The 27,053-nt window shown below is 43.4% G+C and overlaps 1 protein-coding gene across 2 annotated transcripts in view; it reads left to right on the plus strand.

Annotated features, from left to right (window-relative positions):
* Positions 1 to 17,521: 17,521 nt before the first annotated feature.
* LOC137525754 (aldehyde oxidase-like) overlaps positions 17,522 to 27,053 on the plus strand; it is a 198,810-nt gene continuing 189,278 nt past the window's right edge. Inside the window, exons 1-2 of one of the 2 annotated variants that reach the window (XM_068246947.1) lie at positions 17,522 to 17,538; positions 18,086 to 18,263. The gene's annotated coding sequence lies outside the window, so the exon portion shown is untranslated. The remainder of the gene's footprint in view (positions 17,539 to 18,085; positions 18,264 to 27,053) is intronic. The other variant, XM_068246948.1, reaches the window with a different exon arrangement.

A 27,053-nucleotide genomic window follows, 5' to 3' on the forward strand; every position in this document is an offset into this window, starting at 1 on the left:
GCCAGCATCTATTCAGCGAAGAGTCCTTGGGCTAGACCCCATAACATTGCAACTGCCTACTGAGTGCACCCTAGTGGCTGAAGCTCATGTGCTTTGAGCCCGCCAGGAGAAAAGTGCCATATAAATGTTACTGTATTTGTCTATGCTGCGTAAGGCACTTTTTCTATTCCACACTGACCGGGTAAGAGGATTTTTTCCTCTCTCTTTTTCTTATCTCTTCTTCTTTTCCTCATAACACACTCTCTTTTCCTTTATTTTGTAAGAAAAAAAATCTCCTTACAGCACCTCTTTAAAGTGAACTTGAAGTGAAAATAAACTGATGAGGTAGGTAAAACATTGTATTCAACCTCCTACTCCTAAAAATGACTTTTTTTTTTTTAGATATCCCATTGTTTTATTTTATATTTAATCATTTACAATGTAGATTGAATGTTTTATTGCCTTGTAATGATCTGCTCTGCTGTCTGCACAGGCAGACAGCTTTTTGACCATTTGTTAGTTCTGAGTGCTGCAGGTCCCTGGAAAAGAGACCTGTCTCCACTCTGCAAGCTGCAGAGTTGCTGTTCTGGTGAGGAATTTACATCCACTTGTCATGCAAATTGCTTAGCTGCTTCCTCTGATGGCTTGCATTATAAATACCATTTCCTCCCAGAATTCCTTGCTGGTCATGATGGTTTGTTCCTGCTAACTTACCTGGAGTCTCAGCCCTTTGCTTACTGTTTGCTAATATTGCTAGCTTAGAGTAGTTCCTTGGGAGTGCCCTAGCATTCCTGTTAGCATAGTCAGGTTGTTTGTTACCTGTATTGCTTTGTACTGTCTATCTGTTGCGATTGTCTTGTCGCCAGCGGCGGTCAACAGGAAATCGTTCTGTCTGTTGGGATCGCATTCGCCCTAGCGGTAGAGGCGGTGGTTCCTTCTGTACTCTGTCTGGGAGTGTTGCCAGAGCAGCGGTTGCTACTGGTTGCTCCATCTGTGTGTCTGTTTGGATCGCATTCGCCCTAGCGGTAGAGGCGGTGGTTCCTTCTGTATTCTGCCTTAGGAGTGTAGCCAGAGCAGCGGTTGCTACTGGCTGCTCCATCTGTCTATCTGTCTGGAACGAACGCTTGCTGTCGTCTCGGTGAGGTAACAGTTTAGCAAACGTTCGATTTCTCTGTTGTTTTCGTGCTTATTTGGTTAGTCAGGGTTGGTACGCTTTGTCGCTATTGCGCTTCTCGTGTGGAGATCGTGCCGCGCACGCGATTTGTCGCTACTGCGCCTAACGTGTGGTGACCGCGTGTAGTTAGTCCTGTCTGCTCCTGTGTGTTGGATTACTGTTTGTTATCAGTTCTGTCTTTATTCTGTTCCTTTGCTCTGTATTACTCAGTCTGGTGTCGCTATTAGCAATCGCCATTCTTGCAATTGCATTCCCACTTGGTTTTCGGTGTTGTGTGTTCACCGTCGCCGGGTGGTGACTAGATTGGTGGACACACATACATTCGGTCTCTGTGCTCTCTCTGTCTCTCCAAGGGCTATCTTGCCCTATATTGCTTCACCTCGTACAATTCCCATCTGACATCTGTGGCAGTGCAGAGGGTTTATTCCTCAGCACTCCACAGCTCCATCTGCCGGTGGGAATTTCTCTCTTTACAGGTGCATAGCACCATTGCTGGGTTCTGTTATTTTATACGCTTATGGAGGATTTCCGCAGTGTCAGCGCGCATCTTGTGCGCTGACCACGGAAATAATTCCCCAATCGTTACATGCCTCTGCTCAATGGCAGACTATTACGTATCCCAGAGTTAAAATACATGAACTATTGACCTTTTTCTATCTCTCCCCTGCCTGCAGAAGTTGTATTCTTCCAGTAAAACTTTTATGGCTGTAATTTGCTTAAAGGGGCACTATAGCAAAAAAACTGTAAAATTTAAAATATGTGCAAACATATACAAATAAGAAGTACATTTTTTCCAGAGTAAAATGAGCCATAAATTACTTTTCTCCTATGTTGCTGTCACTTACAGTAGGCAGTAGAAATCTGACAGAAGTGAGAGGTTTTGGACTAGTCCATCTCTTCATAGGGGATTCTCAGCAAGGCTTGTATTCTTTATAAAGATATTCCCTAAACAGGATTTAAACAATGATGCTGGCCAGCTTCCCTGTTCCCTACACAGTTTTTTGGCAGTTGGAAAGAGCAACTGCCATTTACTAAGTGCTTTTGAAAATAAATATATCCCTGAGAATTCCCTATAAACAGATGGACTAGTCCAAAACCTGTCACTTCTTTCAGATTTCTACTACCTACTGTAAGTGACAGGAACATAGGAGAAAAGTAATTTATGGCTCATTTTACCCAGGAAAAATGTACTTATTTATGTTTGCACATATTTTAACTTTTACAGTTTTTCACTGTAGTGCCCCTTTAACAGTGAGTTTTACTATATTCTATGATCCCACAGGGCACTGACAAGACTGAATCTGTCACTTGTATGCCTGAAAATTAACTCTTTCATGCAGCAGAATAAAAAAAATAAAAACAGCCTGGTTATTAATGTTTTTCACTATATATACACACATGTTTATCTCATAATGTCACATGTCACTTCAGGTACACCTTAAATCCACCTCTGGAGAAGATCTGGGATCAAAAGCAACGGGTGTCTGTTCTTTTTGGCAATCTTTCTGAGATTTCCATATTCATCTTTATTTTCAACAAAAAAAAAATGCTTCTGCCTGCAGGAGTTGTGAAAGGTCTGATAAACCCTGTCTTGAGATTATCTTCTGTGTATTCTTTCAAAGGTCGTTGTACAGGAACATAAGGATTCACCTTTATTTTAAACACAAAATATACTTGTGCCTGCATTAAATGGGGAAGGGTAATAAACCGTTTCTTAAAATTATCCTTTATGTATTCTTTCAAAGCTAGTAATTTGGCTTCAGAAAGTGGATAAACTTGCTTGAACTGACCTTTTGCCCCAGGGAGTAATTTGATAGTGTAGCCGGAGTTACCATGAGGAGGTAGTGAGTCTGCTCCTTTCTTGTCAAAGACATCTAGGTTACCGTGATGGATGGACGACTGGAGTGAAGTTTTTCTTTCTCACAACATACAAAATAGATGTCTGATTCTGGGCTAGTAGAAGCAGTAGAAGGGTCAAGCTCAAGGTATTAGGTCAGGTGGATATCAGAGTCTAAAAAAGATCTAATGTTTAGTTGCCCAAGAAACTACCATTATAAAGGAATTTGACTAGGAAAAGGCAGTGAGGAGAGAGGGTCAGAGGTGGAAACGGGTTCAGATGTACCTATTGGTCTCTTGAGACAGGCGTGTAAGGACTGTTCAGAGGCACTCCGATGGATGATTGCCAGTGTTTTTCTGGGTATAAGGATGTTCAGACTAGGCACAGTTGTATGGGCTCTGAGATATTAGTAGGTGCCCTGGTAGAGTTAGCAGAGAATGCGCTAAGGTGGCTTTGCCTGAGTCATTATAAAGTTCTGCAAGTGCTTTAAACAGAGGAGAGACTATGTTGAGGGCTTGGTGTTGTTGCTGATGTTGAGCTATTTGCTAAAAAAGGGCCATGGTCTGAGATTTCCCTTAAACAAGATAATGATGCTCACTTTGACTCACCTGTAGAGAAGCATTTTTAAATACACTGAATCAGCTGTAATCTCTGGAGAATCAGCCAGGAAGTGGTATTTTAGTCTCATTATTATCATTATACCCTATGGGCGCTGCGCACGGAATTGCGTGATTGCGCGTGCAAAACTTTGCGCGCGGGACTTTGCGTGCGATAAAGAGCACACAGCGGTACTAACTCAGCGGTGCAAAGGTTATCACGCCTAAAGTCTTTTAGGCGTGATAACTGAGTTATCACCACTTTGTAGGAGCTTCGTGCCCTGGATGTGTATCCCACAAATCTCCATCAACTGACATTAAAGGCTGTGTGTTGAGTTATTTTGATAGGGCAGCGTATTTACATGCAAGCTATTCAAGCTGTATGCTGATTACTTTACATTGTATCAAAGCGTCATATCTTCATTGTTGTCCCTTGAAAAGATATAATTAAATATACAGTACTTTCCTAAAATTGTCACAGGTGGTGACATCTCTACTGCTGGCAGGTGCATCACTGCAGGATGTTTGTTTGTTGGGTTTTCCGAAGTGAGCAGAAACATCGTGGGGAGTGTGAGGTTACATACAAATACAGTAATATATACATATATGAAAGTAGTATAATTAACGTAAATGTTAGCATCCTGAATTATGCATTACATTCTACTATATGTTGTTGTTGTTGTGCCTCTTTAACTTAAAGCGTACCTGATTGTGACATGATGACAAACAATGGAACACAAACAATACTACTAATGCTGGGCATACACGGTCCAATCCGGCGGCTCGATTAGCCGCCGGAACGACTCCCGCCGCGTCCCAGCGCGTCCCCGCCGCCGCCATCCAGATCGATTCCCGCTCGTCCCCGCGGGCACTCCTTATCTTCCGCTCGATTCCCCGCTATTGTCCGCCCGCGGGGATTGAGCGGGGAATCTATCTGGCGGGTCATCGGTGTCAAGAACCGGCGTGCGGCACGCCTGCGTATATGGTTCCCGACTGCGGGTTTGACCAGATCGAGAGGGGAAGCAGCTTTAGTCAAGCTAAAGCAAGGCTGTGACCCCTCAGAACACTTCTCACTGCCACCACTAGCTGTTGCTAGACACTTCCACTCTGATGTCGAGTGCTCAGCGCGCAATCCGCGTTTTCATATTCGGGTCAGCGTTGCGCTTTAGGCCGAATACGGGAACGCCATGCACACGTAATTGCAATCTTACACTGTAGTGAAAGCAAAACCACTAACAGTTGTTCTGAACGATACTGTTAGCCACTCAGCTGTCGAGCTACTCGCACTGGCGGTTTTGTACGTTGGGTCCGCTTTAGGCCAACGTATGACAAACGCCCCACACACAATGCAATTACAATCTCATACGGTAGGGTTGCTGAAACGTAAAATCAGGCATGGACTTATACACAGTTACACTTCAGTCTCTTCAAGGCTATGAGTGTTAGTTTAGTACAGCAGAAGTCAAACTTATTAAATAACGATTTAATATTCCAGGAAAAAAGTGAAACAATGCAGAAAATAATATATACAAAAGATTTACAAAAACAGTAAAAAAGTAAAAGTTAAAACGATACAAGTTACAAAGTTACACACAAGGATATTTGCATAAAAATAAAATGGGGATCAAAACGTTACCAACTTGAAGGTCTAAACGTTGTTTGCGGGAGAACGCGGTTCCGGCCAGTAGCCGGAGAAGTTCTAGCGTTGTTGCTATCTCCTGGAACTACCGTGAAGGACCTGTGCAGGTTCTTATAGGCCCATTTGGGGCCTGGGGCATTGAATGTTCCCTCCCCAAAACTAACGCAATTTCCCCGTTTGTGGCATCATGGTCTGCCGAGCCACCTGTCACATGCGAATTTCAAGGCTTTTCCTGTCACACCTCGCAGACTTCAAAGCAAACCTGTGTTCCTTCAAAATCCAATTCCCACAGGCAGACATCTACAGTTCGACATGTCTAGTCCATACATCAAAAGATTGCATTTTGGTTACAGGTAGCAGTTTGCCTGTAATTTCCTGTAAACAGACACAGACAATCACATCCGAGATTGTCTGCCCTCAAATGCAAATGTACTCCAGGAGATTCAATTAGCAGCATCCAACTTCCAGAGGAATTGACTACAAAAGCTCAAAGACCTTCATTGTCATACAGCAAACACAGTTTTCCCCAAAGCCAGAATGGCTGTAGTCGACATCACAGTCAGAAAAATGAAAGAAATATGTTCCTGTATTATCCTTAACATTATCAGCATCATAACTAGCTGCTATATTCCAGACAATCGGACCTGTCTGATATTATCAATCGAGCCCTCAGCGGCTTAATTGATAAGGGACAAACGCTCAGTGTATGCCCAGCATAAGACAATGGCCTCAATTCACCAGTGGCTACTGACCTATTTATCTCATGGGAGGTAATTTACCTCCTATGATATCTCCAAATAGCAATTCTCCAGAAGTATAGGGTGAAATATCGGCAGAGAGAAATCCATGCGATAAATGTGTGATAAATGTGCGATAAATAGGCGATAGTTAGTCGTTATTTTTTCTCAAAATCACAATTCACCAGGGAAAAAAGGGGGTGTGGCCGTTCGTTATTTTTTCATCTATTTATCCCCTGAATGTACCTGGAGATATGTGGTTTTTCTCACAGCTGCTGCAGCTCACTCTGCAGCTAGTTTACTAGCAGCACACACTAACAGCTTATACTGCACATATTTCAGGCACAAGAGAGCAGCCTATTTACAATATTAAGCATATTAAGCAATATTAAGTATTTACAATATTAAGTGGATGGGCGAAAGGAAGAAGGAATCTGGATACATTTTTCATCGGGAGTGAGTGTGAAAATGTATCCAAATACCTCCTCCGTTTCACCCATCCACTTAATATTATAAATGCTTAATATTGCTTAATATACTTAATATGCAGAACGAAGGGAGGGATTTGTAATGGAAGGAGAGGGTCAAAAACAGGGAGGGAAACCCTCTGCAGTCACATGCTGGTAATAACCTCCTCCTACCCACCCACAACCCTTTACTTCCAGCATCCAGAGAGGCAAAGTATCACATGCAAATCACTAACACCGCATAACTATCGACCGTTTATCGCACGGTTTTCGCATCCATATCACTCCATTATCGCATCATTATTGCCTGCTACTGAACACTCCTCTCTCTATCCTCTCACAGTGGTGAATTGCAAACAAAGTGTTAAAATAACGCATGAGATAAAATACCGACCTTTTATCTCTTACTAACTTTTCTCTGGGGAATTGAGGCCATTGTCTGAAGTCCTTTTCTATTTTCCAACATTGCAAGTGTTAAAATACTAAAGCTGTTATCTATGTAAACAAGCCAGTCATCCAGCAGTCCTGAAGAGGAAATAGCAGGCAAAACACATTTATTAAAGAGTCATTACCTTTATTTATTTTGCAGCTGAATGAAGCAGATATTGCTTCCTAACAATGCACCTGAACCGAGTAAAATTATATAAAATAAACACATGATGTACCTGCAAATAAATATTACATACTTACCTCGCCATCAGTTCCTCTCAGAAGCTCACCATTTTCTTCTAGCAATGATTCCTTCCAGTTCTGAGAAGATCTTGTCAGACTTGTCTCTCAGGAAGCTGAAAGCCTTAGGACCCTTTTCACTATATAATTTGCTGTCACTTATATATGAATGGACAACTGATGTGCAAGGTAATGTCCATGTTTCATTAGCTCAAGCAATGAGTCCTGGTTAACAGACTGCTGACCAAGAAGCTGTTATGGGGTTACCACCATTTTTAAAATGGAGGATGAAGAATTCCATCGATCACAGTGGACAAACAGGACGCATGATAGGAGAAAGAGAGTGATGAGTAGATTGCACAGGAGGTAAGTATGATGTGTGTATGTTTATTTTGACTTTTATTTTTCAGTTCAGGTTTGCTTTAAACTGAAAATAAAAATATGAGACTCTGTTCTATGTTACTAATATAATTATCTACCTTTATCTACACAAACAATGAATGATCTCATAAATTTATTTTCAGTTCAGGTATATATAGAGCTTGGTTAAATCACTTAACTGAAGCTGGACATACATGCACTACCAGTTTGAGCTGCAGCTGCAGTAACTTAATCAGGATGTACCAGTACATCCTATCAATCAGCGTCGGGTGCACGCACAACTCATTCACGGCGGGGCTTACATGTGGGTGATTGGTTAGCAGGAACATGTGTTCCCTGAGCCAATCAAAGTGCCTGTATATGAATGAAAATGACCGTAATCAGGAGCTAACGGGGGTCCCTGTCACTCACTATCAGGGGTCCCTATCACTCACTAACTGGGGTCCCTGTCACTCACAATCTAACCTGGGGGTCCCTGTCACTCACTATCAGGGGTCCCTGTCACTCACTAGCTAACGGGTGTCCCTGTCACTCACTATCGGGGGTCCCTGTCACTCACTAACTGGGGTCCCTGCCACTCACAATCTATTTACATCTGTTATTCCCTGTAATAACCCACTGATCACCTGTCAATCACCCATCAATCACCCCCTGTCACTGCCACCCATCAATCACCCCCTGGCACTGCCACCCATCAATTAGCCCCTAACCTGCCCCTTGCGGGCAATCTGATCACCCACCCACACCAATAGATCGCCCGCAGGTCCGACATCAGATAACCACCCAAGCGCAGTGTTTACATCTATTCTCTCCTCTAAACACCCACTAATTACCCATCAATCACCCATCAATCACCCCCTATCACCACCTGTCACTGTTACCCATCAGATTAGACCCTAATCTGCCCCTTGCGGGCACCCAATCACCCGCCCACACGCTCAGATTGCCCTCAGACCCCCCCTTATCAATTCGCCAGTGCAATATTTACATCTGTTATTCCTTGTAATACCCACTGATCACCTGTCAATCACCCATCAATCACCCCCTGTCACTGCCACCCATCAATCACCCCCTGGCACTGCCACCCATCAATCAGCCCCTAACCTGCCCCTTGCGGGCAATCTGATCACCCACCCACACCAATAGATCGCCCGCAGGTCCGACATCACACCTCCCAAGTGCAGTGTTTACATCTCTTCTCTCCTCTAAACACCCACTAATCACCCATCAATCACCCCCTATCACCACCTGTCACTGTTACCCATCAGATTAGACCCTAATCTGCCCCTAGGGCACCCAATCACCCGCCCACACCTCAGAACGCCCTCAGACCTCAGCCCTGATCACCTCGCCAGTGCATTGCTTGCATCTATTTCCCCCCTCTAATCACACCTTGAGACACTCATCAATCACCTCCTGTCACCCCCTAGCACACCTACCCATCAGATCAGGCCCTAATTTGCCCCGTGTGGGCTCCTGATCACTCGGCCAAACCCTCAGATCCCCCTCAGACCCCATTCCGATCACCTCCCCAGTGCATTGATTGCATCTATTTCCCCTCTAACCGCCCCCTGAGACACCCATCAATCACCTCCTGTCACCCCCCTAGCACTCCTATCCATCAGAACAGGCCCAATACATCCTGTCATCTAAGAGGCCACCCTGCTTATGACCGGTTCCACAAAATTTGCCCCCTCATAGACCACCTGTCATCAAAATTTGCAGATGCTTATACCCCTGAACAGTCATTTTGAGGCATTTGTTTTCTAGACTACTACTCGCGGTTTAGGGCCCCTAAAATGCCAGGGCAGTATAGGAACCCCACAAGTGACCCCATTTTAGAAAGAAGACACCCCAAGGTATTCTGTTAGGTGTATGATGAGTTCATAGAAGATTTTATTTTTTGTCAAAAGTTAGCGGAAATTGGATTTTTATTGTTTTTTTCACAAAGTGTCATTTTTCACTAACTTGTGACAAAAAATAAAATCTTCTACGAACTCACCATACCCCTAACGGAATACCTTGGGGTGTCTTCTTTCTAAAATGGGGTCACTTGTGGGGTTCCTATACTGCCCTGGCATTTTAGGGGCCCTAAACCGTGAGAAGTAGTCTAGAAAACAAATGCCTCAAAATGACTGTTCAGGGGTATAAGCATCTGCAAATTTTGATGACAGGTGGTCTATGAGGGGGCAAATTTTGTCAAAATGACCTGTGAATAGGACGTTGGGCCCCTTAGCGCACCTAGGCTGCAAAAAAGTGTCACACATGTGGTATCGCCATACTCAGGAGAAGTAGTATAATGTGTTTTGTGGTGTAATTTTACACATACCCATGCTGGGTGTGAGAAATCTCTCTGTAAATGGACAATTGTATGTAAAAAAAAAATCAAAAATGTGTCATTTACAGAGATATTTCTCCCACCCAGCATGGTTATATGTAAAAATACACCACAAAACACATTATACTACTTCTTCTGAGTACGGCGATACCACATGTGTGACACTTTTTTGCAGCCTAACTGTGCTAAGGGGCCCAAAGTCCAATGAGTACCTTTAGGATTTCACAGGTCATTTTGAGACATTTGGTTTCAAGACTACTCCTCACGGTTTAGGGCCCCTAAAATGCCAGGGCAGTATAGGAACCCCACAAGTGACCCCATTTTGGAAAGACTACACCCCAAGGTATTCCGTTAGAAGTACGGTGAGTTCATAGAAGATTTTATTTTTTGTCACAAGTTAGCGGAAATTGATATGTATTGTTTTTTTTTCACAAAGTGTCATTTTCCGCCAACTTGTGACAAAAAAAAAATCTTCTATGAACTCACCATACTCCTAACAGAATACCTTGGGGTGTCTTCTTTCTAAAATGGGGTCACTTGTGGGGTTCCTATACTGCCCTGGCATTTTAGGGGCCCTAAACCGTGAGGAGTAGTCTAGAAAACAAATGCCTCAAAATGACCTGTGAATAGGACGTTGGGCCCCTTAGCGCACCTAGGCTGCAAAAAAGTGTCACACATGTGGTATCGCCGTACTCAGAAGAAGTAGTATAATGTGTTTCGGGGTGTATTTTTATACATACCCATGCTGGGTGGGAGAAATCTCTCTGTAAATGGACAATTGTGTGTAAAAAAAATCAAATAATTGTCATTTACAGAGGTATTTCTCCCACCCAGCATGGGTATGTGTAAAAATACACCCCAAAACACATTATAATACTTCTCCCGAGTACGGCGATACCACATGTGTGGCACTTTTTTGCACCCTAACTGCGCTAAGGGGCCCAAAGTCCAATGAGTACCTTTAGGATTTCACAGGTCATTTTGCGACATTTGGTTTCAAGACTACTCCTCACGGTTTAGGGCCCCTAAAATGCCAGGGCAGTATAGGAATCCCACAAATGACCCCATTTTAGAAAGAAGACACCCCAAGGTATTCCGTTAGGAGTACAGTGAGTTCATAGAAGATTTTATTTTTTGTCACAAGTTAGCGGAAAATGACACTTTGTGAAAAAAAAAAATTAAAATCAATTTCTGCTAACTTGTGACAAAAAAAAAAAAATCTTCTATGAACTCATCATACTCCTAACGGAATACCTTGGGGTGTCTTCTTTCTAAAATGGGGTAATTTGTGGGGTTCCTATACTGTCCTGGCATTTTAGGGGCCCTAAACCGTGAGGAGTAGTCTTGAAACCAAATTTCTCAAAATGACCTGTGAAATCCTAAAGGTACTCATTGGACTTTGGGCCCCTTAGCGCAGTTAGGGTGCAAAAAAGTGCCACACATGTGGTATCGCCGTACTCAGGAGAAGTAGTATAATGTGTTTTGGGGTGTATTTTTCCACATACCCATGCTGAGTGGGAGAAATATCTCTATAAATAGACAATTGTGTGTAAAAACAAATAAAAAATTGTCATTTACGGAGATATTTCTCCCACCCAGCATGGGTATGTGTAAAAATACACCCCAAAACACATTATACTACTTCTCCTGAGTACGGCAATACCACATGTGTGGCACTTTTTTGAAGCCTAACTGCGCTAAGGGGCCCAAAGTCCAATGAGCATCTTTAGGCTTTACAGGGGTGCTTACAATTAGGCACCCCCCAAAATGCCAGGACAGTGAACACACCCCACAAATGACCCCATTTTGGAAAGTAGACACTTCAAGGTATTCAGAGAGGAGCATAGTGAGTCCGTGGCAGATTTCATTTTTTTTTGTCGCAAGTTAGAAGAAATGGAAACTTTTTTTCTTTTCTTATTTGTCAGAAAGTGTCATTTTCCGCTAACTTGTGACAAAAAATAAAATCTTCTATGAACACACCATGCCTCTCACTGAATACTTTGGGATGTCTTCTTTCCAAAATGGGGTCATTTGGGGGGTATTTGTACTATCCTGGAATTTTAGCCCCTCATGAAACCTGACAGGTGCGCAGAAAAGTCAGAGATGCTTGAAAATGGGAAAATTCACTTTTGGCACCATAGTTTGTAAACGCTATAACTTTTACCCAATCCAATAAATATACACTGAATGGTTTTTTTTTTATCAAAGACATGTAGCAGAATAACTTTCGCGCTCAAATGTATAGGAAATTTTACTTTATTTGAAAAATGTCAGCACAGAAAGTTAAAAAAAAATCATTTTTTTGCCAAAATTCATGTCTTTTTTGCTGAATATAATAAAAAGTAAAAATCGCAGGAGCAATCAAATAGCACCAAAAGAAAGCTTTATTAGTGACAAGAAAAGGAGCCAAAATTCATTTAGGTGGTAGGTTGTATGAGCGAGCAATAAACCGTGGAAGCTGCAGTGGTCTGAATGGAGAAAAAGGCTCTGGTCCTTAAGGGGCGAAAAGACTGTGGTCCTCAAGTGGTTAAACCTACTTTTTTAGCTTTTTAAAACAGAAAATAAAACTTAGAGGTTCTAAAAAATGTAATACATTTTTCAGGAGTAGGATGGATGAAATTGTTTATCTTCACAGTTTATTTTCAACTTGGATTTTCCATAATGTTCATGTATGAGTTAAAACGTTTGTACAGTATTTAGTTTAAATTGCTGTTGCTACTTTGCAATAAGTGACTTTTGGGTTGCAGTTTGGGCACTCGGCCTCCAAAAGGTTTGCCACCACTGTCCTAATCTAATGTCCCACCATTGCTAGGTTCATGTAAATTTGTCTCCCCCCGTTACCACACCTACATTCTGGTCCATGGCCCACCCATTTTTCGGTGCGGCGCGATAAGCGCGCCGCACAACATGATCCCCATATTTTTGGCACGCTAGCTGCAGTGTGCTGAATTCTGCTGCCTACAGTATGTACAGTATACGCTGTTCTCTAGTGCCTGCACTGTATGCTGATCTAACTCCAGTGTGTACAGTGTAAGGTGTTACTCTGTGCCTTTACTGATTGTAAACCAGCTGTATTGTATGCTGATCCCTGCTACTTTCAGTATGTACAGTATTAGCTGTAAAGCCTGGTACACACATACAATTTTGATTAGCCAATTTTAGCTCTGTTCATAAAATTCATTGTCTGTTGGCCCAGTTACTGCAAAGGGGGTGGTAAAATTGGTGGTCAGTGATTGACCAATCAAAATTGTATGTGCGTATACATCTTTGATCTATGCCTATACTGATTGTAAATTATCTAAATAAAGGACATGGGGCTCCATCCAATATTTAGATGGGCAGGCCCGTTATCTGTAGCTTACACCGCTGCTTAGTTCATGTACATGTGGCCCCACCCATGGCCACGCCCACTCACATCATGGCCACGCCCATTGTTTGCCTACCTCCCCGCCTGGTGCCCCCAGGTGCCCCGGATCTCCAAGGACCGTAGAAACGCCCCTGCTCCGTGGGATGTTCAAGGCTTTGGAAATCTTTTTGTAGCCCAAGCCTGCTTTAAATTTCTCAATAACTTTATCCCTGACCTGTCTGGTGTGTTCATTGGACTTCATGGTGTTGTTGCTCCAAATATTCTCAAAGGCTTAGTGCACACCAGAGCGGTTCCGCTGCGGTTTGCGATCCGCTTGCGGGTGCGGATCCGCTTGGGTAATGTATTTCAATGGGCTGGTGCACACCAGAGCGGGAGGCGTTTTGCAGAAATGCATACTCCCGGGCTGCTGCAGATTTTGGATTGCGGAGGCGTTTCTTCCTCAATGGTAAGTATAGGAATAACGCAAACCGCTCTGAAAAACGGCACTTCAGAGCGGTTTCACAGGCATTTTTTGTTACAGTAGCTGTTCAGTAACAGCTTTACTGTAACAATACATTAAATCTACTACACCAAAAACGCTTCACAAAACCGCAAAATGCTAGCTGAAACGCTACAGAAAAAGAAGAAAAAGCGTTTCAAAATCTGCTAGCATTTTGCGGATCTGCTAGCGGTTTTTGGTGTGCACCAGGCCTTAGACAACCTCTGAGGCCGTCACAGAGCAGCTGAATTTGTACTGACATTAGATTACACACAGGTGCACTCTATTTAGTCATTAGCACTCATCAGGCAATGTTTATGGGCAACTGACTGCACTCAGACCAAAGGGAGCTGAATAATTACGCACACCCCACTTTGCAGTTATTTATTTGTAAAAAAAATGTTTGGAATCATGTATGATTTTCGTTCCACTTCTCATGTGTACACCACTTTGTATTGGTCTTTCACATGGAATTCCAAAAAATTGTTTCATGTTTGTGGCAGTAATGTGACAAGGGGCTTGATTCACAAAAGAGTGCTAACTGTTAGCACGGCCGTTTTTGCGCGAATGTTCGGGCTTTTGCGCGATTGCGAATTTTCGTGCGCAATTAAACAATTTCGCATGTAAATGCGAATTTTCGCCTGAAATTGTTAGTTTTCACACGGAAATTCGAGTATGCGCGCGAAAACGATAACCATTTCACGCGAAAATTCGCATTTGCGTGCGAAACTGTTTAATTTTGCGCGAAAATTCGCGATCGCGCAAAGACATAAAAATTTGCATGAAAACTGCCATGCTAACAGTCTATTATGAATCAAGCCCAAAATGTGGAAAACGTCAAGGGGGCCGAATACTTTTGCAAACCACTGTAGCTAATCCAGTAAAACCTGAGTCAGCTGAGTCAAAGCACCTGATCTGCTGCATGCTTGTTCAGGGTCTATGGCTAAAAGTATTAGGCCTCTATTCCACGAACTGTTGATAGGCAGTAAAATGCCTCTCAAACTCTCACAACTGCTCGCTGCTGCCTGATAACTGCTCACTGCTGCCTGGTAACTTATCACTGCTGCCTGGTAACTTATCCCTGCTGCCTGGTAACTGCTTGCTGAGCACACAGCTCAACAGTCCGTGGAAAGGAGGCCTTAGAGACTGCAAAATTCAGTAGAAAGTAGAGTGGGCAGTGTGGCACATCCCTGTATACAAAACACTGAGGGCCCTTTTCCACTAGAGCGATTGTGATTGCTGAATCGCAAAATCGCAAATCGCTAGTGATTTTTAAATCGCTAGGGTTGTTACTTTATCATAGAAATCATAGTATTTTCCACTACAGTGATTCGATTTGGAAATCGCTAATCGCAAATCGCAATCGCTTGCTGGAGCGATTTTTACAATGATAATGCAATGCATTGAAAATCGCAAATCGCAATCGCATAACAGAATTAATGAAAAATCGCAATCGCAATCACTGGCATTTGTGATTTGTGATTGCGATTGCTAGTGGAAAAGGGCCCTTATGAAGAGGGTGACATATAGGTCCACTATGGCAAACTGTCTCTTCCGCTGTACTGCATACACTAGACCAGCAAATGGACTGCAGCCTGTTTACTGACTTGTGCTTCTCTGAAACAGTAGAAAGTACTTCAAGACTCAACATACACAAGAAAAAAGCAAAAGTGTGCACCTTCCGTCATTCAAATGTTTACTGGCAAAGTGTCACAGTCCATATACATCCAATCTCTTAGGATACATCATTGTCAAGCCCATGTACAAGTGTCAAGCCCAATGGTACGCGTGACCAAGCGTCAGTCTAGATGCGAAACGGCCGTCGCTCCACTGCTTTGAGCCTCCACCCATCTCCTACACCGCTCATCCTGCACAATCCGGGACACGTAAGTTATGCCTGGCTTCACAGCAATAGTACATGGGCTTGACACTTGATGTATCCTAAGAGATTGGATGTATATGGACTGTGACACTTTGCCAGTAAACATTTGAATGACGGAAGGTGCACACTTTTGCTTTTTTCTTGTGTATGTTGAGGCCTTAGAGACACAGTATCATGTGGACTGCCAGACAACTGGTATTGTTTAAAAGAAAATAAATATGGCAACCTCCGTTTTCCTCTCACCTCAGGTTCCCTTTAAAACCACATACGTTTGAGTGTGTAAGCAGAGATCAGGGCCGGTTCTAGACTTTTTGCTGCCTGAGGCAAACTTGTGAGGATGTTCCCCCATCCCCCGATTTGGAATGATCGCACAGCACCCGACAATTTACTCTGCCTCATTGAAATGTTCTCACATGACATGCTGCAGCTCAACACAATCACACAGGCTGGCTGTGAGTCTGTGACAAACAAACTGCTCACCCTCAGCCACTCCATTCCTCCTCAGGACGGTATACACAGTACAACAATGCTGCCCCTGAAATCTCTGTGCCTAATGCAAATGTTTCACCGTGCTTCATGAGAGAACCAGCCCTGGCAGAGAGGGAGAACGTATCGGACGGATGAACATGGATCCAATGTTAACCTATGGATCTGGTCACATTCGTCCTTTTGAACAGATCCGTTCCGCACAATCCACCGACCGGACCACAAGTTTCCTCCTACAGCCATTTTTTCGGACTGCTGAGCCCAGTGGAAGAGAAACGGATCCTGAAGCAGTGCATTGGGGCAATGAGAAAACGGAACGTTTCTTTCACACTAGCAAAGAAACAGACTGTTCTAAGGAGAGAAATCCACTTTGGGGATGGGGGTCTGGGAAGGGGGGGGGGGGGGGGTGTGGAAATGGAATGGAAGCAGCTGAGTGGCAATGGAGTGAAAATGGATCCGATCAACCGGTAATCAGATCCGTTTTCATGGATCGGTTTGCCACTAAATTACCTGTGTGAACAGGGCCTTAAAGAGACTCTGAAGCGAGAATAAATCTCGCTTCAGAGCTCATAAATAGCAGGGGCACGTGTGCCCCTGCTAAAACGCCGCTATCCCGCGGCTAAACGGGGGTCCCTTCACCCCCAACCCACCCCCCGCAAAAGAGTGTCGTAGAAAGGTCGCAGATTTATTGCTTCCTGGAGGCAGGGCTAACGGCTGCAGCCCTGCCTCCAGTCGCGTCTGTCAGCGGCGCATCGCCGCCTCTCCCCCGCCCCTCTCAGTGAAGGAAGACTGAGAGGGGCGGGGGAGAGGCGGAGATACGCGCTGACAGACGCGCGTGGGGCAGGGCTGCGGCGGTTAGCCCTGCCCCAACCAGGAAGCGCTCCCCCGCTGCACCGAGGGGGATTTAGGGGTGAAGGGACCCCCGTTAAGCCGCGCTATAGCGGCGTTTTAGCAGGGGCACACGTGCCCCTGCTATTTATGAGGTCTGAAGCGAGATTTATTCTCGCTTCAGACTCTCTTTAAAGGTGGCCACGGACCATACAATTAAAAGGTCCAATTTTACACCAATTCGATAATTATGATCTGATCAAATTTCCCTTTTATTAGATAAAAAGATCGGGAGTGTTGGATTTTCTGATCAATTTTTATCAAAATTGTATTGTGTGTGGTAGATGTAGTGGTCAATCATGTTGATGCACAAACCCAAGCAATTTTTTTCTGAGTTTTCAATCTCTATCATAATTGAGTAAAATTGACCATACATGTGTGGTACAGAGCTCAGATTTTTTAAATGAAAAAATCTGAAAAATTGATTGCTATTCTTGAATTGAAAAGATATTTAAAAAATTGTATCATGTGTGGCCACCTTAAGACGTTGATTTAAAGAGGAACTCCAGTGAACATTTTACTGTTGGCAAGTGATGTAGCTGCTGCATGGTTTTTGGCAGTTGGAAACAGTTGTAACAGCTATTTTCCACAATGCAACAAACAGGAAACTGCCAAAAAAAGTACGTACTTTTCTTGTGGGAGGGGTTTCACCACAATATCAGTCATACAGTGCCCCCTGATGGTCTGTTTGTGAAAAGGAGTAGATTTCTCATGTAAAGTGGGGTATTAGCTACTGATTGGGATAAAGTTCAATTTTTGGTCGGAGTTTCTCTGTAAGACTAGTAGGCTACATTTAGCCTAATTCTGGAATTACTGAAAGTAAACACAGGTTCAGTTAGGAAATTGCACTATATTAAAAAAAAAAAAAAAAAAAAAAAAGCAGTTGTTTCCTGTATGTATTTCATTTGTTTATTCTTTCTCAAGATTATAATGAAAGAGTTAAATAAGAGAAACACATTACATCACATTAGTGCAGGTCTGCATCCCACATTATTCCCATACAGATGAAGTGGTGTTATTATTTACAGAACTGGTTTGTGGGTTGGGTGACAAGGTCAGGAATACAAGCCCAGCCCCTGGGATATGTCAGCCCAGCTTGAAGGTGTGCTGGCTGTGCACAGTGATGACAAGGGCGTGGCCTCTAAACATCTCACATTAACATTGTAGGTGTGGAGTCTGACCAGCTCAGGCAGAAGCGAGACTGTCTATGTTACCAACACAACTCTGACCCCAAAGGAAAGAATAAAGTGTTTCTAGAAACTGCAAGCGGGATGGGAGCAGATCTAATGGGACTTTGTACAGTTTGAAGACACAGCAGCCAGGTGAATATCACGAGACACTGAAGGTAAGTCTGAGACATGACACAGTAAAAGGTATGGGCGTGGAGCTTGGAACGTTTCTGTAATTAGCACTTAGCTTGTCTCTTGTCACTGTGACATATATTGGCTAGCTAGGCATGATGGGATTGAGAGGTTTATCTCTAGACTGGTAGAATTATCCTGTACTTTTATCTGAGATATTCAGTATGATCAAATGAAGAATAATGTTTCAGGTAGTGATTTGAAAAGCCTTGCAAGTTTACTAACTACAGTACTAAGTTACATTCTGTATGCTTTGGATTTACTCATATTAGTGAGCTTTTAGGCCAAATTCATAGTGGGGCATTGTGGTGCGATACAGCAGAGATCGCACTGCAATTCTAAGCCTGTGTGACGTTCAGATCGCTTTCACTGCAATGCAGTCCAACCGACTCCGGTATGCCAAGCAGTGCATGCAGTGTATTACCGTGTGATGCGCGTGACAGTGAAGCATACTTTCCATTGACCGTTTGCTTCACTGTATGCAACTTCCCTTCAGTTGCTTCCTAATTTTACAGGGAACGCAACGCAGCTTCCACTGTGAGCTTAGCCTTACTTCTATTGCAGATCTCTGTACCTGACATTAATCAGGGGAGGATGCTTTTATTTGTTTACTATCCTCAAGCTTGTTGTGACCACAGATAAGCATCTACATAAGCTCTGCTAATGTGTGGATGGGCATTATCTGCAACAGTTTAATTTTGACTTTTTTTTTTTTTTTTTTTTTTTTTTTTTTACTTCAAATGTATAAACTCTCAGTATCTTGTTTTATGATGGCGTAGTGAGTGATAGAAGGGGTTTTGTTAGTCAGGCTGTAATCTCATGCTTTAGGCCTCATTTACATCTAAAATTGCAAACGCAAGCGTTTTGCGACGTTGTGCAGCGGTTTTTTCCCCCTCCCGGCGCTCCACTGCGCGCTGCATTTTTGGTAAAAGTGCTTTTCTAAGCGCTTTTCCAGAGTGGTTTTGTCATTCACTCCCTGACACAAGTCAGGAAGTGAACTCTTTGACCCGGAAAAGAATAAATATAACGTATTTATTTAAAAAAAAACGTGAATGCAATCGCCACATAAAGCGGTTTTGTGAGCGTTTAGCGCTCTTCCTATACCTTCCATTATAGCAAAAACGCCCCAAAAATAGTACAGGCACCGCAAAGCGGAGGCAACGTGCTGATATGAACCTTCTCATAGAGATTCATTGCACAAGCGTTTTGTGTGCGATTTTTGAAAATTGCCTGCGCTGGAAAAAAGGGCAAAAACGCTCTTAGTGTGAATGAGCCCTCAGTTAACTCTTGGAGTACTAAACTGCCTGCGGTAAGCAGAATGAAGTGCGTAAAGTCTTAAGGCCCATACTAACTTCCCGATTTTTCCAACTCCAACGATTTTCCGATTACCAGAAATTCTTTTTAAACGGTGAGAGAACGTTTCCACGATCTCACGATGTGGGTACAGGCGCACTATTATGCGGACAACATTTGGCGATGCGCAACGACAACAACCATCACAGCAGATCATATGTTTAAGGGGACTCCTGTACAAAGTACTGCGACAGTCGCTCGGTGTTTTTGCTAGCGTCTTATAAAGCAATTTCATCAGGAATTCACAATGTTTTTGTAGTTATTTCATTTTAGTGCTAGTGATTGCCAAAGCGATTGCGATTAGCAGTTTCAATTTTTTTGTGTGTGTGGTGTTTCTGGTAGTATAATCGCTGCAAAATCGCTTTTGTACAATGATTACATGATTCTGCAAGGATCCTATACTTAACCCCCTTGGCGGTATGAAAAATACCGCCAGGGGGCAGCGCAGCAGGTTTTTTTTTTATTTATTTTTTTTAAATCATGTAGCGAGCCCAGGGCTCGCTACATGATAGCCGCTGCTCAGCGGCATCCCCCCAGCCCCGCCGATCGCCTCCGGCGATAGGCGATCAGGAAATCCCGTTCAAAGTCGGGATGACGTGTCGGGACGTCATTGGGAGACCCGATCCACCCCTTGGCGCTGCCTGGCACTGATTGGCCAGGCAGCGCAGGGGTCTGGGGGGGGGGGGGGGGGGCGCGCGCCGCACCGGATAGCGGCGATCGGGCGCGCGGCGGCGGCGATCGGGGTGCTGGCGCAGCTAGCAAAGTGCTAGCTGCGTCCAGCAAAAAAAAAATTATTTAAATCGGCCCAGCAGGGCCTGAGCGGCACCCTCCGGCGGCTTACCCCGTGTCACACACGGGGTTACCGCTAAGGAGGTTAAAGAGGCATCTAAAAAAAATGAGTTTTACTCACCTTGGGCTTCCCTCAGCCCCCTGCAATTGATCGGTGCCCTCGCCATGTCCCTCCGATCCTCCTTTCCCAGCCGGCGGCTACTTCCGGTTTCTCCCCCTATGCTGCTATTGCGGCCTTCCTTGCCGCAATAGCAGTATAGGGAGCGATATTGTTGGTGGGAGAGCGAAGAATCACTCGCGTTCCCAGCCTGACGGACGGTGACGGCAAAACCGGAAGTAGCTGCCGGCGGGGACAGGAGGATCGGAGGGACACGGCGAGGGCACCGATCAGCTGCAGGGGGCTGAGGGAAGCCCCAGGTGAGTACAACTCATTTTTTTTTTTTAGATGACTTGAGGTTCACTTTAACATTGCATTGCAATTGCAAAAATGCTGCATGCTGAGCGATTGCGATTTGTCAAATCTCAATTGCTCCAGTGGGCTCACTTCCATCCACTTTCATTAGCATAGTGATTTTTGGACTTGCCAGCGATCTTTGGCCATTCCAAATTGCGTCTGTAATTGTTTTAGTGGGCCACAACCCTAAGGCTAGGTTCACAGTAGAAATACGCGTTGTGTTGCTACACAGCGCAGATAAAATGCAACGCAAAGTAGCAAGTAATGTGGTTGCAGTGGCATGCGATGTAACTGAGGCATAAGAATCAAAATTGCATCATCGATGTGCGCCATTTGTGTTGCACATTTGAGAGTATAAAGCCCCGCCTATTTAAAAACAGATGTGTGCATGTGCAATGGCTATAACATAGTGTGACACAGCACAAAAATTCAAACGTGTGTGTTACCATAGACTAACATTGAACCAGTCAACGCATATATTTGCATAAATGCAGAACAGGATCTGCGTTATTTTGACGTGTCCTGTGCATGTGGCGCGATGTGCCCTGCACAGCGTGCTGCATGCACTAGGAACGTTGTATTTATTTTCCATTGCTGTGCGATTTTCTCCGTTGTTAAAACTCTGTTATGATGCAACTGAGCACTGTGAACATAGCCTAATGCTGGCCATACCCATATTCATTTTTCCGATCGATTTTCGAAAGTTCTAATTATTTTGAGTGAATCTTGCAGTAATCTATTGCCCCCAACATATTTGATCAATTTATTTTTTTAAGAATTTGGGCAGTCTGATTGGGCGTGTTAAATTTTAGTGCGGGAGCTGAGGCAGGAGCGATGGGAGTTAGATGGCTACAAAGTGTTGCACTGCATCAGGCTTTACAGTGCTAGCGGTTTGATCAATGCTCTATAGATTTCTGCTGAAATCCAGCAAAATTGTGTAGAATCAGATCACATTCCAATCGGATAGGGATTGGTCAGGGTCATAGTCAACTTACAGTAAGTATGGCCATACCTCCCAACTTTTTGAGATCAGAAAGAGGGACACTTAAGCCATGCCCCCACCAGACCCCTAGCCACACAAAACATAAAGATTTCATAAGAAAAATATGTCGATTTATAATTCACACCACACTGGTCCTTTCTATCCTGGTTCATTTTCCTTCATATCAACATTTTTAAAATTAGTAATATATCAATTTAAAGGATGGGAATAAAGTTTAGAGTCAAACACATTTTTTTTTTGTAGAGAAATATATATATATTTACATAGAAAGAGAGACAAAGTCCTAAAAGAGGGACAACTGAGGAGGAAAGAGGGACAGGGCTCCCAAAGAGGAACTGTCCCTCCAAAAGAGGGACAGTTGGGAGCTATGTGTATGGCTAATGTAATGCGGATAGTTTGCATTAAATTATACAATTGCAGCAATCATATTGGCTGGAAATCAGTCAAAAAATTGATTTATTTATGGCCAGCCTAATTTCTGAGATCGCCCTACAAGAGATCACTAATTCTGTTTCCAGATCATTTCAGGCACATCAAAGAGGATAAGGTGAAAAGTGGAAGTGTCTTCCACGCCTCTTTTATGAAACTGCTAATCTCACCATGTAAATGCTATAATAATCGTCTCTACCTTTCTCACCCCTACTATTATCAGATTTCTAATAAAGATGCTCTGGCAGAGGCGGGACAAGGTCTCCCAGCACCCAAGGCTGAGACACCAAAGTGTGCCCCTCTATTCCCCCCCCTCGCTATCGCACACTTATTGCTATTGAAAGAGGTGCCCCAGGGCCCCCAACATCTTACTCTCTAGTTATCTGGCTTGCAGTCACTGCCATGTACCCCTTTTCTTATTTTTCTCTGCTTCAAACACATGAGGGGAATGCTAGCTGAGTGAGTTGTGCGCCCCTCCTACCCTGCGCCCTGAAGCTGGAGCCTCTCTCGCCTCTGCCTTGTCCGGCTCTGTGCTCTGGGCTTTATGTCCAGAATAGGGATGGCAATGCTTAGGAAGCTTAGGAGAACTCGTGGAGACCCAGATGATCAGTTTTGTAAGGTTCTGATCATGTGTTAAACCAGGAAGTCATCACAGCAAATCCGAATTTTACAAATCTGTTAGCTGATCAAACCGATCACATGCTTCTCCATAATGCTGGGCATACACGGAGCGATCCGGCGGCTCGATTAGCCGCCGGATCGACTCCCGCCGCGGCCACCCGGATCAATTCCCACTCGTCCCACTCCCACTCGGGGATCGAGCGGGGAATCGATCTGCACGGTGATCGGACCTGTCGGATATTATCAATCGAGCCATCAGCGGCTCGATTGATAAGAGAAGGTCGACCCGTGTATGCCCAGCATAAGATTCAGATTTGCCTTGATGACTTCCTGGTTTAACACAGGATCATGACCAGCAATTCAGAACCTTACAAATATATCCGCTGATCAAACTGATCATGTGCTTCTCCATGAGTTCTCCTAAGCTTCCTAAGCATTCCCACATGGCTTGCTGCATAATGATTGACACTTCATGTGAATTCCCACTCACTTGAAACTGTGCCAATCACATTTAGTAGCTGCTGGTTTATTAGTCGGCACCTTTTTAATTAATTAGCAGCTACATGGCTCATGGCTCATTTTCTATCCCTGGAAGGTTGCATGGAAAGTCAAAATGAAAGGTAACTGAGCACCTGGCAATAATATATTTTTTTAAATGAACCTCCCCATGAGAGAGATTCATAACAGAGTGTGCCTTTGGATTGGGGTGAGCATCACTACTTACCTATTGGATTCGCCATTGTCTCCATAGACTGACCCCAGTGGTGCCAAATTGTCTATTTCCTGGCTAAGTGCCATGCATGTGGCTGCGTCAATGCATGCAAGGAGATGTAGTCCGTGGATGCGAGTACAGAAAAGCTCTCGCCTTTCGGCATACATTGTGGCGGGCACACAAAACTTAGCCAGGAAGTTGGTCCGTGGAGAAGATGGCTCAACCCCACCTGAGATGACAAAAAGAAAAAAAAGATACCAGAGCTGTCATAAAAAGATTTGATACTCACTTGTGGCTTCCTCCAGCAGCATAAACATGTCTGAGTCCCATGCTGTCCTCCCATGGTCTGCCATTTAGCCGTGATCAGCCCTAGTAACTGGCTCAGTCGGGTCCAGTCTGGTTCTTCTGCCTATGCGCGGACCTCCTGAGTATTGGGCCCATGAGTATTCTTGGGGTCCTACTTGAATATGACACTGAGGATTCCGATTGGTCTGAGCCAGGGTTGTCCAACTACAGTCTGTGAGCGCCATATTTATGGCAGTGTTTAGGATGGACAAAAATGGAGCAATTGATGAACCACACCTTTCTTCATTCAGTCTCATCAATTCATTGCTTATCCAAAAATGTGTGAGGACCTTGGACCGAAAATGCCTCCAGATGTAGAACAGAACATGATGTTTTGGGTATTAGGCAAGGGTTATGTTTGTCATGGTCACCTGTCCTTGCTGCAGCCTGGGCACTCAGGTTCTCTTGTGCACGCAGGGGTATCTGAATTAGGGTCAATGCCCATGGTGGGGGCTTGTGCACATATGCATGGCACATAGTATTGTACGTAGAAAGGTGGCAGAGGCAGGAGGCAAAATAATGCATTCATGTGCCTACACAAAATTCCTCTGAAAGACTCAAAATAAATGATTTCCTGATTTCTGTATGTGACTGATTTGAGATTGTGACCGAAATACAGATATTTGTGATTGATTACTTTGTCTGGAATTCCATGAGCTGCTATTGGAGTCCACCTTATTGGAGTCTACCTGGGACACACATGCTACTGGCAACCAGTCCCCCCATACACATACAATTTCATTTTCATCAAAATATTATAATACACTTCTGCTATCACATCAAATGTTGGATCCCGGTAAACACATTTGTTCTATTTTTTCCTTATCAGTACGTGTTAATTGTAATGCACACAATCTGTTACACATTTCCTATTTCTTTTGATTGGCCAATCTTAGCACTCCCATGTAGCAGGAGCGCTTACTTGCACAATCTTTTCACAGTGTTTAATTTCTGTTGGCCCTCATTATATGGAAGTGGTAAAATTAACCAATCATTGTCCAATCAAAATTGGATGTGTATGCACCCTTCCTCTCCCTGGCTGGTTGTCACAGTCTGATCCAAAACGACCAGCACTGCATCTGACAGTGATAGCCACCAGGCTCAAGATACAGGTGTAACTCAAAGAATTTGAATACTGTGCAAAAGTCCATTCATTTTAGTAATTCAACGTAAAAGATGAAACTGGTATATAAAATTGGAATACTTTGCAGGTGTTTTGGATAAATTAGCTGATTAGAGTCTGACACTTGAGCCTAGAATATTGAACATTTTCACAGTATTCTAACAGTTGGAGATTTTGGGGTTCTCATAAGCTGTAAGCCATAATTAGCAAAATTATAACAAAGACTTGAAATGTCTCGCTTTGTATGTAATGAGTCTATTTCATATATTAGTTTAACCTTTTAAGTTGAATTACTAAAATAAATGGACTTTTGCACGATATACCGATTTTTTTTTTTTTTTTTTTTTTTTTTTTTTTTTTTGAGTTTCAACTGTATTCTCATCTCTAGTCTCCTCCATGGGATCTATTTCAGCTTTCTACCTGTGTTAGCTCTAGATCCTCATGTTTATTAAAGTAGGACCATTAGGCCCTATTCACACCTAAAAGCGCAAAACACTCCGGCGTTTAAAGCGGAAAAATCACTGGACACTGCAGCGATTTGGGAGCGATCACGATTAGCGGTGCTATGCATGATAATCGCGATCGCTAATCGTGAATCGCCAGCAAGACGCTGCATGTTCATGTTATGCATTTGCGGTTAACGCTAACCGCAAAAGCAGCAGTCAGAACACTGCCATAGGCTTACATGGGCTAGCGGTTTTTAAAAACCGCTAGTGTTTTGCACTGAGCGGGAATCGTGAGATACCCACTCAAGTGTGAATGGGGCCTTGGCTTACGCATCATCCCACATGTCCTATGGCTTGATACTGGAGCTGCACCTGGAAATTCCTGTTTGCTGCTAATTAGCTTCATCCTGTTTAAAACAACTCAGAGACTCTTCCGTCTGACCAGTTGCCTGAGCAAGAGGGCTATTAGATTCCTTGTTGCCAGGCTCCATTATACTTGTGTTCACTCATGTAAACCCTGTCAGACCGGATCCTGTTTCCAGCAGCACTGTTTCGCTAGTTTCATTTGTGTGCTGTGTACAAGGACTCTACTGCTTCTGTGTACAGTACTGGATTCTGCTTTCAGTAGCTCTGCATAGTCAGTACTACCCATGCCCACATGTATCTTTCTTGTCCTGATCCTTCCTGCAGAGCTCTTATCTTTGAACGCTGTTAATTGGAACTTATTCTGGCCCCATCAATCAAGCCAGTTGTCAGCTGCATGTTTTTAGTGTATCCCATGCATGTTATGTGACTGTCAGATGCATACTGTACTCACAAACAGCACATGTTGTTTAACAAAATCTAAAAGGGTGCAACAAAAATTCATTTTAGATTTATTTACTACTGGTAGTTTTTCTTTTATTGGAATATGCTTGTTTGTAAGTTTTTTTTTATTAGAGATGTAGGGCAGAAGTGATAATGATCAGTCAGATATTCTTAAATATGTAAAAATAGATCCTGTTTATTATGCACATACATAACTAGATCAATCATCAGCTCAGTAGGAAACAGATTTCCCGTTCCAAAGAAACGTCAGATTGTATGTTTTGCAGCGAGTGATGGGCAACATCCCACAGGAAAATATGTGCATAAATCTGCATCGTTGCAGATTTATGCGCATAGTTTATGCCAGTTGTTTGCATAAGGCTTTTATAGGCATCATTTTTAAATATGGAATATTATGTTCTGCTGATTTTAATCTATATAAACATGTATCTTGTGTTCACTCACGCTACATGAGATATTGGCCCATATGCAATTAACTTTTTTTCTGCTCAGTTTTCTCCTAGGTCATATTTTCAGAGCTTGTCAATAAAATGCCTTTTAAGCCATCAGCAAGCAAGAAAATACTCAGAATAATTTTGATAGTACCTTTTCACCTACGTTTTGGTACTTTTCTTAATTGCAAAGTGCTGAAAAGTTACTTAAAGAGAACCCGAGGTTTCTGCACACAGAGG

Source organism: Hyperolius riggenbachi, chromosome 7, assembly GCF_040937935.1.
Source record: "Hyperolius riggenbachi isolate aHypRig1 chromosome 7, aHypRig1.pri, whole genome shotgun sequence".
NCBI classification, from domain to species: Eukaryota; Metazoa; Chordata; class Amphibia; order Anura; family Hyperoliidae; genus Hyperolius; species Hyperolius riggenbachi.